This window comes from Ascaphus truei, chromosome 2, assembly GCF_040206685.1.
Source record: "Ascaphus truei isolate aAscTru1 chromosome 2, aAscTru1.hap1, whole genome shotgun sequence".
NCBI classification, from domain to species: Eukaryota; Metazoa; Chordata; class Amphibia; order Anura; family Ascaphidae; genus Ascaphus; species Ascaphus truei.
The window spans coordinates 478,170,487-478,189,212 of record NC_134484.1 but is presented as its reverse complement, the minus strand read 5'-3'; the positions used below and the strand labels follow the sequence as shown (position 1 = coordinate 478,189,212).

The window sequence follows — 18,726 nt, the reverse complement described above, 5'->3', positions numbered from 1 at the left end:
GGATGGTATCTGGGGTTCTGGATTTATCTATATTGGGGGAGCTTACCATATTCATGTCTCCTGCCATGATCATAGGTGACAAATGCTCTTCCTCTAGGGATTCTAAGACCCCTTTCAGAAACTCGGATTGTTTTTCATTGGAGCATAGATGTTTAGCAGGGTTATCGGGGCTCCTGAGAGGGTACCTCGTAGCATTAGAAATCTGCCTTGTGGATCAGTTGTAATTTTGTTGGCTATAAAGGGGGTGTTGTTTTTTAATAGAATGGCTACTCCTCTTTTTTTTCGCAGAATATGAATATAATGGTTTAAATGTGTTTGGGGGAGTGTTCGTGTTGAAAATAGTTTCTTGTAAGAAAAGGATGTCTCCCTTGGTTTTTTGGAGCTCCTGCAGGGCCAGTCTCCTTTTCCTAGCAGAGTTTAACCCTTTCACGTTTATTGATACTAATTTAATTGTTGTTATATTAGCCATGATGTTGTAAGACTGAGATGAGGTCTGAGTTCAGCCACTTTCCCAGGGTGTGGACCTTTTTGGCTATCGTGTGGTTATCCCAGTGTAATCTCCAGCCTCTGTGCACCCCACACCAGGGGAGATCCCCCAGGAAAGGCTGGGGGTTGGACATAACACGGGGATGGGGGAGGGAAGGGAGAGGTCGACAGAGAGAGGAGAAGAGGTAGAGAAAGAGAGGGTCCTTAAAGAACCCGATATTTGTGTCCGTAGTCACCTTTTGTGACCAGGAACCTGGGCCTAGTGCCCTGGGGAGGCTTCCCCGAGCACCTAACATGGTGTAAGCACTGAAAATCCGTGTGCCAACCTCCAACTTTAACTTAGGCAAACGAACATGTTCTTGAATTCTCATTTCAACATTTCAACGATTAAGTAACTTAGACCCGAAAATTCCGCATAGTTCGACCTATTTCAACAAGCGTCGATGCTTCTCGATCACGCCCCTATTTCACACCCACCAGGTTTTCTTTTCTATGATCACCTGAACTCTATCAGCGTAGTCACCAGCTTCAAGTGGGGAAGGAGGAGGGGGAGAAGTAGGGGTGGTAGGGAGGCGAAAAGGGAGTGGGGGAAGGAGGAGGGGGGGTGGGAGGGATGGGAAAAGGGAGTGGGGGGAGAGGGGAATGGAACGAGGGAGAGGGGGATGGAACGAGGGAGAGAGAGCGGTTGGGAGGGATGATAGAGAGGGGGGGAGGGGGAAAGGGTAGTGGGTAGGAGAGGTGGAAAGGGGGGAGGACGAGGGAGAAGAGGGGGGAAGCGGGGAGGGCAGGGGTGTAGGAGGAGGGAGAGAGAGGGGGGTGGGAGAAATGGGGAGAGGAGGCAAGGGGGGGAAGGAGGGGGGGCAAGGGGGAGAAAGGAGGGGGGATGAAAGGAGGGGAGGAAAGGAGGGGAGGTGAGGGGGGGAAAAGAAGGGGGCCCCCCCAACTCCTCCCCCCTAGACATAGTTCTCCCCCCCTAGACATAGCCCTCCCCCATCATCCCAAAAGCTTAAAAATGTTTTTGAATTTTTCCAGGCTCTAAGCACTTTATACACATTGGTTGAGAGCATATAGGTTGTACAATACCAACATTAGAAACCCTATGAAGCCTCCTTGTAGAGTTCCGTGTCAAAGGGGGGGAGAGAGCAGGAGAGAAGGGGGAGCGTGGAGGGGGGGGAGGAGGAGGGAGGGGGGGCACAGGGAGGAGGGGAGGGGAGAGGAGAGGGGAGAGGGGAGGGAGGGGGAGGAGAGGGGAGAGGGGAGGGAGGGGGGAGGAGAGGTGGGAGGAGAGCGCAGAGGGGGGGAGCCCGGGAGGGGAGGGAAGGGCGGGAGAGGGAGAGACCGGAAGAAGACTTAATTTCTTGTTATACTGTAGACTTCAACACATTCCTACGGGAGGGTAGCATTCTGCTGTTACCCAAAACCACATGTTTTCTAGGATTGGAGATAAATTTTGCATAATATACAAATTGGTTGTTAGAATTATGTGATCCCAGGGAGGGGAGGGGGGGAAGGGGGGAAGGAAGGCGGGAGAGGGAGGGCCGGGAAGAAGGCTTCATTTCTTGTTAGAGACTTCAACACCTTCCTGGGTGATATTGATTGATAGATTTATGTGATCCCAGGGAGGGTGGGAAAGGGGTGAACGGGAGGTGGGGGGAACGGGGTGAAGGAGGGGGGGAAGGGGGAGGGGGCCCAGGAAGCAAGGGGAGGGGGCGAGCACGCCCCTAATTATTTACATACTTCTGTGCCTCTACGGGGGATGCCGCTTTTTGTCTTTTCCAAGGAGGGGATGGTTCTACAGGGGCACCCTTAATACACTAACCCTGAATTACTCAGGGAGATACTGAACCTGATGTCACGGGGCACCTCGATGAGATAAGTCCCAGTCTCTTCAGCCAAAGTTCAGAGTGAGACAGGTGGAGACTCCTCCTCGCAAACGCATGGCGAAAGGGGGCAAGGGTCAGACTGCGAAGGACCTAGAGGACCAAACGGGCCTCACCACATCCCCGCCGTGTCCCCACTCCCCCCCAGCCGGTGGTATGGTAGGATGTTGTGTCCCCCTCCTCCGGTTTGCATGGGATCCACCCGACTGTGTAGGGTCCGCAGGTGAGACGGTTCAGGAGTCAAATGAGGCCTGGGGCGACCAACCACCCCCAACCCCCCCGCGGCCACCCCCCAACCCACCGATCGGGAGCAGCGAAGGAGGCAAAGTTCTGAAAAGGTAGGGTCGCCAAAGGACTCCACCAAGGAGGGGAGGGAGGGAGGAGGAGGAGGGGAGTGGAAGGGGGGAGGGAGGAGGGTGGGGAGGGAGAAGGGGGGAGGCACCCTCACCCCCCTCACCGCCCTCCAAGGAACATGCTCCGTTGCAGATTTGGTGAAGTACCATCCTCCCTCCATCCACTACGTATGTGCCGGTGGCCTCTTCATCTGTTTTTTGATGCCTTAAATCAAGTTGCTGGTGTTCGTCACGTGAGCCGCTACTCTTCGCAGCATGGCTCTCGGCAGATCCTGGGGTTCCCTTGCTCGGTGGATCTCCGTCGATAGGCAAGTCAGGTTGTGCGTTCTTCCATATATTTGGTCTTGAGTCAGGCTTGACATATTAGTCCCCCCCCTCTTGCACCTCTTTTGGACGCCAGCCTCTCTGAAGATCTTGTGGGGCCACGTTTTGCTGTGGGTCTTTGTTCCTCTCCTCGGTTGGCTGGGTTAGGCAAGGGGGAGAGCCTCAGGCTGAGCAGGAAGCCAAGGATCTCCTCTGTTCTGGACATTGAGAATGTCTTACCGTTTGCAAGGACTATCAATTTAAATGGGAAACCCCATCTATATTTGACTCCATTCTCATTCAGGTTTGAGTCTGGGGTTTTAAGTCACGCCTTTTGATTATTGTGGACCTGGCCAGGTCACTGAAGATTTGAATTTCTTCTTTTCTAAATTTTAAGTTTCTTTTTTCTCTTTTGGCAGAGAGGATTTTCTCCTTGGTGGAGTACGAGTGGAATCGTATGATGACGTCCCTTCTCCTTTTAGGGTCTGAGTGGGGGCCCTATGGGCTCGGTCGATCTCCAGGCTTTCCAGTTGCAACTCAGGGACCGGGTATGTAACGAGCTCTGTGAGGAAGGGGTTTAGGGCTTCTGCAGAGACTGATTCTGGAATATTTCTTATCCTTAAGTTCTGCCTTCTATCTCTATTTTCGCTGTCCTCAAGGCAGTCTTTCAGGGATTTAATTTCCATGTTACTGCACCGACACACTTTATTCGAGCAAATACCCAGTATGTACCTGGCAGATACCTGGAATGCGCCACTCCTCACCTCTGACAAGCCCCGTTGCGTTTGCCTTCCCAGCCTGGGTTCATGCCTGGCTGATGGGCGGCTGATCTGTTAAATGATAATGATTAGGATTTAATAGGCTGCAATGCTTCGCGTGTCTACCAGATGGCATAAATTCATGAATTGTAATGCAGTATATATATATATATACTGTGCAGTATTGCAGCCAGCGGGAATAAAATGCTTCAATCCTTGCTGGAAAATAACCCAATGCACTCGGGCAGAAAACAGTCACAAACCTCAATACACCCGGGTATACCCGAATTCGTGGGACTAGCCGAGCTCGAATAAAGTGTGTCGCCAGTGTAAGTTTGTTTAGTTCGTCGTCTGCTTCGGATTGTGAGATTCCCTGCTTTTCCGCTTTGTCCTCTAGCGCGGCGGTTCTCTGCGAGAGGTTGTTGATGTCTGGTGCAGGGGGCCCGAGATATTTTATGGATGAAAAGGGGGGCTTGGCATAAAAAGTTTGCTCACCCCTGCTCTAGAACAGTCTTGACTCTTTCTGCACAGCGCTCATCATTATACTCGCTGATTTCGCCCACCAGATGCATTGTCGTCCTACAGTAGGCCCAACATTAAATCAACACAAATACATGACATACAGTACTGTATACAGTATTCTACAATAATTGCAAGGAAAAAAAGTAAACACACAAATGCATTTTGATATGCAAGATGTTTTTAGAGTAATACAGTACAATACATTACTTTATAAGCATCTAGGGCCCAAAAATACATTTTATATTTTCTTCTAAAAGCAGTACAGTAATTTTTTGGCTCTAACATTACTGCAAAGAAAACAAGTAAACACACAAATGCATTTTGATAGGCAAGACGCTTATACAAGTAATACAGTAATTACATACAGTAATGAAAACAAAAATACTTACTCTGTTGTGACTGTGGGACTCCGCTTTACACTTTTGGTCTTACCATGGGCATGATAACTGACAGTGCTTTTTGCTAAAAAGAGGCCTGAAGAATGTAACCAGTGTTGGATCTGCAAAATTCGGTGTCCTTCCTGGTACATATCTCATGCTGAGATCCTTTGAAACAAGTTTCCTCGGCATTGCTGCTTTTGCAAAGAAATCAAGCACAGAGTGTATTCGAATGTGTATTCAATGTATATTCAATGTGCATTGAATCAATAGAAGTAATGGTGTATTTATACAATGTGATACATCGCTCGACAGGTTAAGCACGGTATGCCCACTTTTTTTTTTTTTCTCAGTCACATGTTTATTAAAGATCGTGTGTTGTATCACTCTCGTTACAAGTTATACAGGGGGACAGTTATCCCGGGGACACACCCAGGCCGGGGGGGGGGGGGGGGGAAGACATCCCAGTGACACACACGAGTTATACAGAGGGGGACAGTTATCCCGGGGACACACGCAGTCTGAGACACTTATCCCAGTGACACACGAGTTATACAGGGGGGGACAGTTATCCCGGGGACACACGCAGTCTGAGAAACTTATCCCAGTGACACATGAGTTATACAGGGGGGACAGTTATCCCGGGGACACACGCAGTTGAGACACTTATCCCAGTGACACACAAGTTATACAGGGGGGACTGTTATCCCGGGGACACACGCAGTCTGAGACACTTATCCCAGTGACACACGAGTTATACAGGGGGGACAGTCATCCCGGGGACACACGCAGTCTGAGACACTTATCCCAGTGACACACAAGTTATACAGGGGGGACAGTTATCCCGGGGACAAACGCAGTCTGAGACACTTATCCCGGTGACACACGAGTTATACAGAGGGGGACAGTTATCCCGGGGGGACACGCAGACTGAGACACTTATCCCAGTGACACACACGAGTTATACAGAGGGGGACATGCGAGTTATACAAGGGGGACAGTTATCCCGGGGACAAACGCAGTCTGGGACACTTATCCCAGTGACATACGAGTTATACAGGGGGGACAGTTATCCCGGGGACACATGCAGTTTGGGACACTTATCCCAGTGACACACGAGTTATACAGGGGGGACAGTTATCCCGGGGACACACGCAGTCTGAGACACTTATCCCAGTGACACACGAGTTATACAGGGGGGACAGTTATCCCGGGGACACACGCAGTCTGGGACACTTATCCCAGTGACACACGAGTTGTACAGGGGGGACAGTTATCCCGGGGACACACGCAGTCTGAGACACTTATCCCAGTGACACACGAGTTATACAGGGGGGACAGTTATCCCTGGGACACACGCAGTCTGGGACACTTATCCCAGTGACACACGAGTTATACAGGGGGGACAGTTATCCCGGGGACACACACAGTCTGAGACACTTATCCCAGTGACACACGAGTTATACAGGGGGGACAGTTATCCCGGGGACACACGCAGTCTGGGACACTTATCCCAGTGACACACAAGTTATACAGGGGGGACAGTTATCCCGGGGACAAACGCAGTCTGAGACACTTATCCCAGTGACACACGAGTTATACAGAGGGGGACAGTTATCCCGGGGGGACACGCAGTCTGAGACACTTATCCCAGTGACACACACGAGTTATACAGAGGGGGACATGCGAGTTATACAAGGGGGACAGTTATCCCGGGGACAAACGCAGTCTGGGACACTTATCCCAGTGACATACGAGTTATACAGGGGGGACAGTTATCCCGGGGACACATGCAGTTTGGGACACTTATCCCAGTGACACACGAGTTATACAGGGGGGACAGTTATCCCGGGGACACACGCAGTCTGAGACACTTATCCCAGTGACACACGAGTTATACAGGGGGGACAGTTATCCCGGGGACACACGCAGTCTGAGACACTTATCCCAGTGACACACGAGTTATACAGGGGGGACAGTTATCCCGGGGACACACGCAGTCTGGGACACTTATCCCAGTGACACACGAGTTGTACAGGGGGGACAGTTATCCCGGGGACACACGCAGTCTGAGACACTTATCCCAGTGACACACGAGTTATACAGGGGGGACAGTTATCCCTGGGACACACGCAGTCTGGGACACTTATCCCAGTGACACACGAGTTATACAGGGGGGACAGTTATCCCGGGGACACACACAGTCTGAGACACTTATCCCAGTGACACACGAGTTATACAGGGGGGACAGTTATCCCGGGGACACACGCAGTCTGGGACACTTATCCCAGTGACACACGAGTTATACAGGGGGGACAGTTATCCCGGGGACACACGCAGTCTGGGACACTTATCCCAGTGACACACGAGTTATACAGGGGGGACAGTTATCCCGGGGACACACGCAGTCTGAGACACTTATCCCAGTGACACACGAGTTATACAGGGGGGACAGTTATCCCGGGGACACACGCAATCTGGGACACTTATCCCAGTGACACACAAGTTATACAGGGGGGACAGTTATCGCGGGGACACACGCAGTCTCGGACACTTATCCCAGTGACACACGAGTTATACAGGGGGGACAGTTATCCCGGGGACACACGCAGTCTGGGACACTTATCCCAGTGACACACGAGTTATACAGGGGGGACAGTTATCCCGGGGACACACGCAGTCTGAGACACTTATCCCAGTGACACACGAGTTATACAGGGGGGACAGTTATCCCGGGGACACACGCAGTCTGAGACACTTATCCCAGTGACACACGAGTTATACAGGGGGGACAGTTATCCCGGGGACACACGCAGTCTGAGACACTTATCCCAGTGACACACGAGTTATACAGGGGGGACAGTTATCCCGGGGACACACGCAGTCTGGGACACTTATCCCAGTGACACACGAGTTATACAGGGGGGACAGTTATCCCCGTGACACACACGCAGTCTGAGACACTTATCCCAGTGACACACGAGTTATACAGGGTGGACAGTTATCCCGGGGACACACGCAGTCTGAGACACTTATCCCAGTGACACACAAGTTATACAGGGGGGACAGTTATCCCGGGGACACACGCAGTCTGAGACACTTATCCCAGTGACACACGAGTTATACAGAGGGGGACAGTTATCCCGGTGACACACGCAGTCTGAGACACTTATCCCAGTGACACACACGAGTTATACAGAGGGGGACATGCAAGTTATACAGGGGGGACAGTTATCCCGGTGACACACGCAGTCTGGGACACTTATCCCAGTGACACACGAGTTATACAGGGGGGACAGTTATCCCGGGGACACACGCAGTCTGGGACACTTATCCCAGTGACACACGAGTTATACAGGGGGGACAGTTATCCCGGGGACACACGCAGTCTGAGACACTTATCCCAGTGACACACGAGTTATACAGGGGGGACAGTTATCCCGGGGACACACGCAGTCTGAGACACTTATCCCAGTGACACACGAGTTATACAGGGGGGACAGTTATCCCGGGGACACACACAGTCTGGGACACTTATCCCAGTGACACACGAGTTATACAGGGGGGACAGTTATCCCGGGGACACACGCAGTCTGAGACACTTATCCCAGTGACACACGAGTTATACAGGGGGGACAGTTATCCCGGGGACACACGCAGTCTGAGACACTTATCCCAGTGACACACGAGTTATACAGGGGGGACAGTTATCCCGGGGACACACGCAGTCTGGGACACTTATCCCAGTGACACACGAGTTATACAGGGGAGACAGTTATCCCCGTGACACACACGCAGTCTGAGACACTTATCCCAGTGACACACGAGTTATACAGGGGGGACAGTTATCCCGGGGACACACGCAGTCTGAGACACTTATCCCAGTGACACACGAGTTATACAGGGGGGACAGTTATCCCTGGGACACACGCAGTCTGAGACACTTATCCCAGTGACACACAAGTTATACAGGGGGGACAGTTATCCCGGGGACACACGCAGTCTGAGACACTTATCCCAGTGACACACGAGTTATACAGAGGGGGACAGTTATCCCGGGGACACACGCAGTCTGAGACACTTATCTCAGTGACACACACGAGTTATACAGAGGGGGACATGCGAGTTATACAGGGGGGACAGTTATCCCGGGGACACACGCAGTCTGGGACACTTATCCCTGTGACACACGAGTTATACAGGGGGGACAGTTATCCCGGGGACACACGCAGTCTGGGACACTTATCCCAGTGACACACGAGTTATACAGGGGGGACAGTTATCCCGGGGACACACGCAGTCTGAGACACTTATCCCAGTGACACACGAGTTATACAGGGGGGACAGTTATCCCGGTGACACACGCAGTCTGGGACACTTATCCCAGTGACACACGAGTTATACAGGGGGGACAGTTATCCCGGGGACACACGCAGTCTGAGACACTTATCCCAGTGACACACGAGTTATACAGGGGGGACAGTTATCCCGGGGACACACGCAGTCTGAGACACTTATCCCATTGACACACGAGTTATACAGGGGGGACAGTTATCCCGGGGACACACGCAGTCTGGGACACTTATCCCAGTGACACACGAGTTATACAGGGGAGTTATCCCAGGGGGGGACATGCGAGTTATACAGGGGGGACAGTTATCCCGGGGAAACACGCAGGCCGGGGGGACACTTATCCAAGTGACACACAAGTTTTACAGGGGGGGACAGTTATCCCAGGGACACACGCGAGTTACACAGGGGGGACAGTTATCCCAGGGACACACGCGAGTTACACAGGGGGGACAGTTATCCCAGGGACACACGCGAGTTACACAGGGGGGACAGTTATCCCAGGGACACAAACAGGCCAGAGGGGACAGTTATCCCGGGGACACACACAGGCCGGGAGGACACTTATCCCAGTGACACACACGAGTTATACAGGGGGGACAGTTATCCCGGGGACACATGCAGTCTGGGACACTTATCCCTGTGACACACGAGTTATACAGGGGGGACACTTATCCCCGTGACACACACGAGTTTTACAGGGGGGGCAGTTATCCTGGGGACACGTGCAGGCTGGGGGGACAGTTATCCCGGGGACACGAGTTATACAGGGGAGACAGTTATCCCGGGGGGCGGAGAGACACGCGAGTTATACAGGTGGGACACGTATCCCCGTGACACACACGAGTTACACAGGGGGGACAGTTATCCCGGGGACACATGCAGTCTGGGACACTTATCCCTGTGACACACACACGAGTTATACAGGGGAGACAGTTATCCGGGGTGGGGGGGAGACACGTGAGTTATACAGGTGGGACACGTATCCCCGTGACACACACGAGTTTTACAGGAGGGGGGGGGGCAGTTATCCCGGGGACACGCGCAGGCCCTCAGTCCCTAGAAGTCCGCCAGCGGCTGTAGCCGCCTCTCCTGGAAGAATCGGTGCTGCCGGCACTGGGGAGGTTCCCGGTTGGAAGAGAAGAAAGACAGGACGGAGCGCGTGTCCCCGGTCTTCCCAGCAGTGACGCGGGCGTCATCCTCACCGTCATCAGCCCAGTACACAGGTGCCGCTTTGCTCTCCAGGATACTCTGCGCTGTGCTCCAGCTGAACCGCACGAACTGCGGGTATCCGAACACGGGATCCAGGTGCTGGGAAAGCCAGGTCTTAGTCTTGGGGTCGTTTGGATAACCAGAACCATAATCTGTATCGATATCTCCCAAATCTTCCACAAACTTCCAGCCTTTAACTACTCGGCCCCTCGCTACCTTGGCACAGATACTGGCCGCACTGACCACAGGGAACAGAGAATCAGCCTTGGGTCTCACGGTGACATCCAGCTCCGGGAAAAGCTTCTTCAGCTTCTCCTGATATTTCTCTGCGGGACCCACCGTGTCCACGAAAACCTCCATCAGCTGCACCCCGGAGTCCAACGCGTACTGGATCAGCCCAATCGCAGTGTCGTGGGATAAGGCGTTCAAGTTGTATTTTGCCCTTTGCTGCATGCTGGTAGAGATGACATTGGGAGACAGAATGTGCACGGCCCAGCCGATGAACTGTGGCATTCAACTTCTCAAACAGCCGCTCCCTCTCAGTCTCACTCAGTCTTAGAGTCTGCCACCTTTATCTCCTCCAGATCCTTTTTCCATGACACAGGGCAGTAACAGATTCCATACACCATCGGTCCCAGTACCGGGCCCCTGCCGGCCTCATCTACCCCCAGGCAGCAGTCCTCCCGCCGGCAGAGATCCGGTACGGGGGACCCGAGGAGGCGGCTCTCGGTATGCCCACTTTTAACACCTGCAGCTCGTGTCCATGCCCGCCCAAAAATTCAAATAGGGACACAGTGCATAAAAGGTGACACAAATTGCATAGCCTCTCACACGCCGATCTCTATCTGAATGAGCTCTTGAACAGATATTGTATTATGCATTATTCCATCTGCTTCCATTGATCAACCCCGATTCTACAGACGCAGGAACCTGCTTTCTTTTGCAGTGCTGACCACGAGAAAGTGAAAGGCGGAAGCTGTTTCCAAGCCAAAGGAGAATAAAGAAAACGTTCTGAAGGCTAACAAGGCAAAGAACCCTGGTCCTTATTATGTGAGGTAGAAAATGGCAAAAATCAACTTTAAACAAACTGATTGGCTGGGAACCAGAAGTGCCCCCGCTCCCACAAAAAGCCAAATCGGACGTCCCAGACTTTTCACTGGCATTGCCCATCGCCACCGATTCCACATCATCCGCCCGGTCTGACCCTTTCTCCACCGATGCTCGTCCAGAAACCCCCAACTCACCTGCTCCAGCACCCATCCACACTGATGCTCGTCCGGAAACCCCCAGCTCATCTGCTCCAGCACCCATCCACACTGATGCTCGTCCGGAAACCCCCAGCTCACCTTCTCTAGCACCCATCCACGCCGATTTTCATCCTGAAGCCCCTAGCTCACCTGCTACAGCACCCATCCACGCCGATGTTCGTCCCAAAGCCCCCAGTTCCCCTGCGCCAGCACCCATCCACGCCGATGTGCATCCTGAAACCCCCAGATCACCTGCTCCAGCACCCATCCATGCCGATGTTCGTGCTGAAGCCCCCAGCTGACATCCTCCAGCACCCAGCCACTCAGATGTTCATCCGGGTGACACCAGTACTCCTTGCACCAGATCCAGCTTGTTTGCCCACATGCTGGATGTTTTCAGTGATGTCGCAATCACTGACAACTCAGCAGAGCAATTCAGGGACCGAATGGAGGCCAAGATGGATCTTCTTTTGGAGACCATGGTGAATATGGATAGGTGCATGGGTGTTCATCTGGATGCGATTGAGAGGAACATCGCAGGGCTCTCTTCTTTTCTTGGAGTCAATGCTCCTGTATGTCCAATGCAGGAGCAGAAGGGTTGCCTGCAGGCGCCTTATTCTCCCATGGAGGAACCACATACCCTCCCCTACCCCCTTGTGCACCCTCTCAATCCCTGGATTTGACCTTCAAGAATACACGTATACACTTCAGGTGGTCGAGATGACAACCCCGGTAAGGCCACGACAGGAGGAAATCATCCTCCCAGACCATCTACCCCCACCCGCTGCCAGAATCACACCCGCTCCAGCACCCACTATTGTAACGCTCCCAGATGAGAACTGCCCCAGAGCATCCGGGAGAAATACAAGATCAGATGTGGTGGTCTACCTCAGAAATATGCCCAGTTCATCTTTAAACACCACGTCAGTTTTGAGCTGTACAGGGAGTGGACCCACAATGTCAATTATGAAGGCAATAAATACAAGAAGGGTCTTCCTGCAACTTTAAGGCACACAATTATGGAAGAAGTGAGGTGCTATTTTAGTGTTACCACTCTTCTTGTGAGAACCGTGAGAGACAGCATCATTGGCCTTTTCAGGCATACAAGGGCCTTCCCTGGAAGTCCATCAACTTGTTTGACTGTTGCTAGTTATACATTTATTTTAAAATATAGATGCACCGCCAATGTTTAATCTAAAAAAAAGACAGTTGATTGCTTTAAATTGTTTCATTGTTTAATGCTTTTAAGGCTTTGTATAATATTTTTTTCCTATTTCTGTTTTGCATGTAATAATAATAATAATAGCATGTTCCTGTATAGCGCTGCTAGTTTTACGTAGTGCATTACAGAGACATTTTGCAGGCACAGGTCCCTGCCCCTTGGAGCTTACAATCTATTTTTTGGTGCCTGATGCACAGGGAGATAAAGTGGCTTTCCCAAGGTCACAATTAGCCGACACCGGGAAGTGAACCAGGCTCCCATGCTTCAAACTCAGTGCCAGTCAGTGTCTTTACTCACTGAGCCACTCCTTCTCATGTGCATATCTCGAGCTGGGTGAAGACAACGTGCAGGAAAAAAAACCCTCCCCCCCTTGGTGCAAGAAACTCTCCCACCAATACTGCCAGGTAAGACACAGTGCTCCAATCCATGCATGCCAAGTCTCTTCCCCCTAACCCCCCAAAACCTAATGTAAACCTCTAGTCCTAATTTTAAGTGCTGTACCCCATGTCATGCATGTTTAGTCTACTCCAACCCCCCAAAAAGCAGAAAATGCTGTATAATAATCGCCTGTACTGGCGTCATGGTATAATCACGACACAGAGAGACATTCACACAACACAGAGAGAGAGAGAGACGTACACTGACTAACACACACACTCACACACTGACTGACACACACTGACTGACTGACACACACACACACAGACTGACACACTCACACACTGACTGACAGACTCACACACACTCACACACTCACACACTGACTGATATAAACACACACACACACACACACAAACAAACACACACTGACTGACACACATACTGTACATACTCTCTGACTCTCTGACATTTAAATTAATGCCAAGGGAGCTGCAGAGCCTCTGAAAACCTTACTTACCTTTATTCAGACGCTCCTAGTGACGCGTCGCCATGGCAACGCGGCGTCAAATGATGTCACGTTGCCATGAAAACGAGACGTCATGACGCCAGGACGTCTGAATCAAGGTAAGAGGGGTGGCGCGAGGAGAGGGGGAAAGGCAGCAGGGGGTCGCTGGGGAAAAAGATTGCGCCCCCCTGCTCTAAGCCACAGAGAAGATAACTGGAAATTGCTGACAAGAAGATACAGCTAGGGTGGGGGGAAATGGAGTATGCATGATGTAAGAATGACATGGAAATACGGATCCCTTCAGGTATTTATACAAGTGCTTAAGGAGAAATCAGTTGTCTTGACCATGTGTTTGCTCTCTTCACACTGAGGCAACACTGTATTATTATCTTAATTGTTTGCTGTGCTAATAATCGCAATTTACTTGAGACATGTCTGTGTTGAACTTGCCTTCCTTCAAGAACCTATACATTTTCCAGGCTGACATCCCGTTTAAAGGGATACTGGTTTTTAGACTCTTTCTGGAAGACTTGGTCACATTCAATTGTCAATCACAGTTTAATGGTTCACGTTTTATCTTATTTAAAAACAAATTAAATATAGACTTTCTTTTATATTATAGCATATCATTAAAATATACCAAATGCTGGAAGATTTATTATTTCTTTATTTGTTTAATGTATGCATGTTTGTAACCATGGCAGAGAAACAGAAGAGATCTGGAGCAGCCAAAATGAAAATAACATCCAAAATGTTGCACGGGGACCCAGGTGAGTGAACAAATGTAAATAGGCTTTATTTGGACATACACAAAAGTATCAGTCGCAAAGAAAAAACTCCCACGCGTTTCACGCCTAAGTGACGCTTTCTCAAGGAGTACTGCAAATCAGAATCAAGAGTATATATATATATATATATATATATATATATATATATATAAATATTAATTGAAAGATTCAACAGCGCCTGAATGTGTACTAGCCTCACAGTAGACTCCTGACAACAAACAGACCGCCGCAAATATTAGCACAGATGACCTGTATAAATACAATTGTAAAGAAATATTCTTTTAAAATATGGGAACTCAGATGGTGGTCTTAAATTTTTGGTGAGTGTGTAAAAAATATACAAAATGTTAAAAAATATATGTATATATATTGTGTGTTAAAAAATACACTTAATAAAAATTGAACTGTTGTAAAAAACACTGAAAAAATGATTTTCAAAATACAAAATGATTATGTAAAATGTAATGATCAAAAAAGAAAAAGAAAAAAAGAAAAAATAACAAAAATCGGTGTACAAAATAAACAAATAAAGATATGTGTTTTCCACAAAAATAGTAGATGATTTTGTATGGAGATAACAACGTCCGGGCTGCTTCTTCTTTGGGGTCAGCAACCTCCCAGCAAATTCTATTGGAGAAACAAGAGAAAAAGCGCCCGATCCATGTGTAAAATGTGGTAACAAAATTTTAATAAAAAATCACAAGACAAATGCACACTCACAATTTGTCAATGCAAAATAAGCATTGTATGGGTAAACCCATGCGCCAACATGTAGCGGCTCGCCGAATGTTTGCTTCAGTACATCAGACCTCACTGCAACCGGTGCATCACGATCAGATGTCCCTCCGGAAATTCAGGTACACAGTCTGTTGTTCCCACCAGTTGGTGTTAGATGCTGTGTGTGGCTCAGGGAACGTCCTCTCTCTCCTGGCAGCAGACGCACTTTTTTCAATTGTGAGTGTGCATTTGTCCTGTGATTTTTTATTAAAATTTTGTTACCAGATTTTACACATGGATCGGGTGCTTTTTCTCTTGTTTCTCCAATATATATATATATATATATATATTGGAGAAACAAGAGAAAAAGCACCCGATATATATATATATATATAGTGTATATATATATATATATATATATATATATATATATATATATATATATATATATATATATATATATATATATATATATATATATATATAGTGGCAGGGTGACCGTGGTTAGTGAGGAGGCAACACAATTCTTCCAGTGAAATAATATACGGATGTATTTATTTGTCCAAAAATATAACAAAACATGTATGTAAAACAAAAACATATACAAAAGCCTATCCCCGTTAGGGAAGCCAAATAAACTAGGTTAAGCCTATCTACATGGCTGGTTAGCTAAGCTAGACCAGACCAACAATATTTGGTAATACCACTCGGCTCCTTACCTGGGAGCTTTATTCCATTCGGGACAGTATAAGTCTGTGGAGCCTGGGTTTGTCTATTAGCTCTCCTCTGTCCTTTCTCAGTGTCTGACAGAGACTGCTGCCCCAGAGGCATTTCCTCTTTTAAAAGCAGGCAAACTTAATCAGTGGCGTTCCGTCCCCGATCACCGCTGACTCTACGTCGATCCGGACTCCGCGGGGCACCCGGAGTTTCACTGCCTCTCCCGCCTCAGGAGCTTGCCGTGGCTTCCTAGTTAATTTTTAGCTTTTGAGTGCAGAACAGGTGAGAGTCTTCCACCGGGGGCCAGGGCTCGCAGAACGCCGTCAACTTATTTCTGGCAAGCAGGTAAAAGCCACTCTGGTGCCCAATAAGTCTCTAGAGCAGCGTTTCCCATATGGTGGGTCGCGACCCGGCACCGGGCCACGGCACCAAAATTGCCGGGTCGCAGCGAGGCTGGCCGCGCGGTGTCTCCCGTCCCCCCGCTCAAGTTACAAAAAAATGGCGGCGATTCCCACCGCGGCCCCGCGCGCTTGCGCAGGGCAAGCAGGGCCCGCTCCCTTCCTCCCCCCCGCTCCCAACGTGGGGCGGAGGAGGAAGTACCAGCTCCTCTGCGGCCCGCACGTTACGTGGGACGGAGGGGGAAGTACAAGCTCCTACTGCGGCCCGCTTCCCCCCGTGGCCAGCTTCCCGAGCTCACCTCCCGTGGCACCCCCTCCCGAGCCCACCTCCCGTGCCGCCAAGCCCACCTCCCGTCACGGGCAGCAGGGGATATCGGGGGCAGCAGGGGAAAGCATCCGGCGGCAAGGTAAGTCACCCCACCCAGTCACTGCCTCCCACCCAAGTGTCCCTAGCCCCCTAACCACCCACCCAAGTGTCCCTAGCCTCCCACCCACCCAAGTGTCCCTGGCCCCCTAGCCTCCCACCCACCCAAGTGTCCCTGGCCCCCTAGCCTCTCACCCACCCAAGTGTCCCTGGCCCCCTAGCCTCTCACCCACCCAAGTGTCCCTGGCCCCCTAGCCTCCCACCCACCCAAGTGTCCCTGGCCCCCCTCCAGTCACTCACATCCGTCGTTGCCTGTAATTCACTGTTTGTTTCTGTGTGCGTATAGGGGAGAGCGAGTGTGTGTGTATCTGTATCAGTGTGTGTGTGTGTCTGTCTGTGAATCAGTGTCTGTGTGTACCAGTATCAGTGTAAGTGTGTGTGTATCAGTGTCTGTGTGTGTGTGTATCAGTGTTCGTGTGTGTGTAGCAGTGTCTCTGTGTGTGTAGCAGTGTCTCTGTGTGTGTAGCAGTGTCTCTGTGTGTGTAGCAGTGTGTGTGTATCAGTGTGTGTGTGTGTATCAGTGTGTGTGTGTGTGTGTGTGTGTGTGTGTGTGTGTGTGTGTGTGTGTGTGTGTAGCAGTGTCTGTGTGGCTGCATGTGTGTCAGTGGCTGGGTGTGTGTGTCAGTGGCTGTGTGTGTGTGTATCAGTGGCTCTGTGTGTGTATCTGTGTGTGTGTCAGTGGCTGCGTGTGTCAGTGGCTGTGTGTGTGTGTGTTTGTGTGTGTATCAGTGGCTGTGTATGTGTGTGTATCAGTGGCTGTGTGTGTGTGTGTATCAGTGGCTGTGTGTGTGTCTGTGCAGGCTCTATAGGCCAGTATGGGCGATAACATTTTTAGTGGGTCACGAAAAAGAAGTTAAAAAATAACCGGGTCACGGAAAAAAAAGTTTGGGAAACCCTGCTCTAGAGCTCAGTCCTGTGTGATTAAATGAAAGACTATTCACTTTTGGTGAGATTCTGGTTTTGTATTTGCTTGATCTTATGCTATTCTTTTGGAGGGGCTCTGGAGCTGATCCCTCAAGCAGCCATTCCCCTCGACGTCACCAGAAGTCTGTCCAGCTATTTTAATTTTAAGACTGAAACATTCTTATTTTTTTGCAACTCAAATTTTATTTAAGTTTAATACATTAAACATACAAATTAAAATACCACATAATTTGGGGTAAAATAAAATCGGGGGCGGGAACACATCTAGGGAAGGGAGGGGAACATAGTTAAATTTCTACATTCACTTAAACCTATGTAACGGGTTTTCAGCCCCCCCCCCAATCTCACATTGGCCCGGGTAGTCTAACCAGTCCCCATTACATGTTCGTGTCTGGTGGTGCACCTGTAGGCAACAGGGCTCCTGAGTCTCCCGCTTGATGGTATTAGGGGATGTCATCCAGACAGGCAGCTGAGGTAGTGTGTGCGAGTCCTACCTATATCCAGTGCAGCACCTCCACCTCATCAGGATCTGTGCTTCCGCAGAGAGATGGTCCTGGTGGGGAACTCCTTCTTGGTGGTGCCATCCACTGCTGAGTAACTTCACACTCACACAGTGGAGGTATATTCGAACAGGGCATCTTTATTGATGGTGGTATGGGCAAGCTGCCCCTCACAGCTAACAGCTCAGCCACTCATCTGTTTGTAGCACTCCCATAGGAAGGTACCCTCTCTAATAGAGCTGCTTTCCACCTATCCTCTCAAAGAGATTCCCCAGCTTCTCTGGCTGCTGTAAGCTCCTCTCTTGAGCTGCTTTGTCTCTCTCAGCTCCTCTAACTCTGCTGCGTCTGCTCACTGACTCACAGCTAGCAGGAGACACTGCAACATTGTTGCAGACCTTCACGTGCCTCTCAGTGAACAGAGGCAGCACAACAACAGGAAACTGAACTCCTAAGTTTAGGCAGTGCTGTGTCTTATATCACCCCCCAGAGAACAAACATGCTCTGTATCACTAAGTGGGAACACACTGCATGTTGTCACTTCCTTTGGGGACATACGACACCTCACCAGGGTGTGAGGGCAAACCTCATGATTGTTGCTGGCAATCCTGCATACTTACCAGGTTTACTGCCAGCATGAGAAAGAGATATGTACACCAATCTTA

The 18,726-nt window shown here is 50.1% G+C and overlaps 1 protein-coding gene and 1 pseudogene across 2 annotated transcripts in view; both read right to left on the bottom strand.

Annotated features, from left to right (window-relative positions):
• The window catches only part of LOC142488386 (uncharacterized), a 508,298-nt gene that overhangs the window by 255,283 nt on the left and 234,289 nt on the right, over positions 1–18,726 (bottom strand). The gene's annotated exons all lie outside the window — the stretch shown is intronic.
• LOC142488304 (ribonuclease H2 subunit A pseudogene) lies at positions 10,053–11,603 on the bottom strand (annotated as a pseudogene).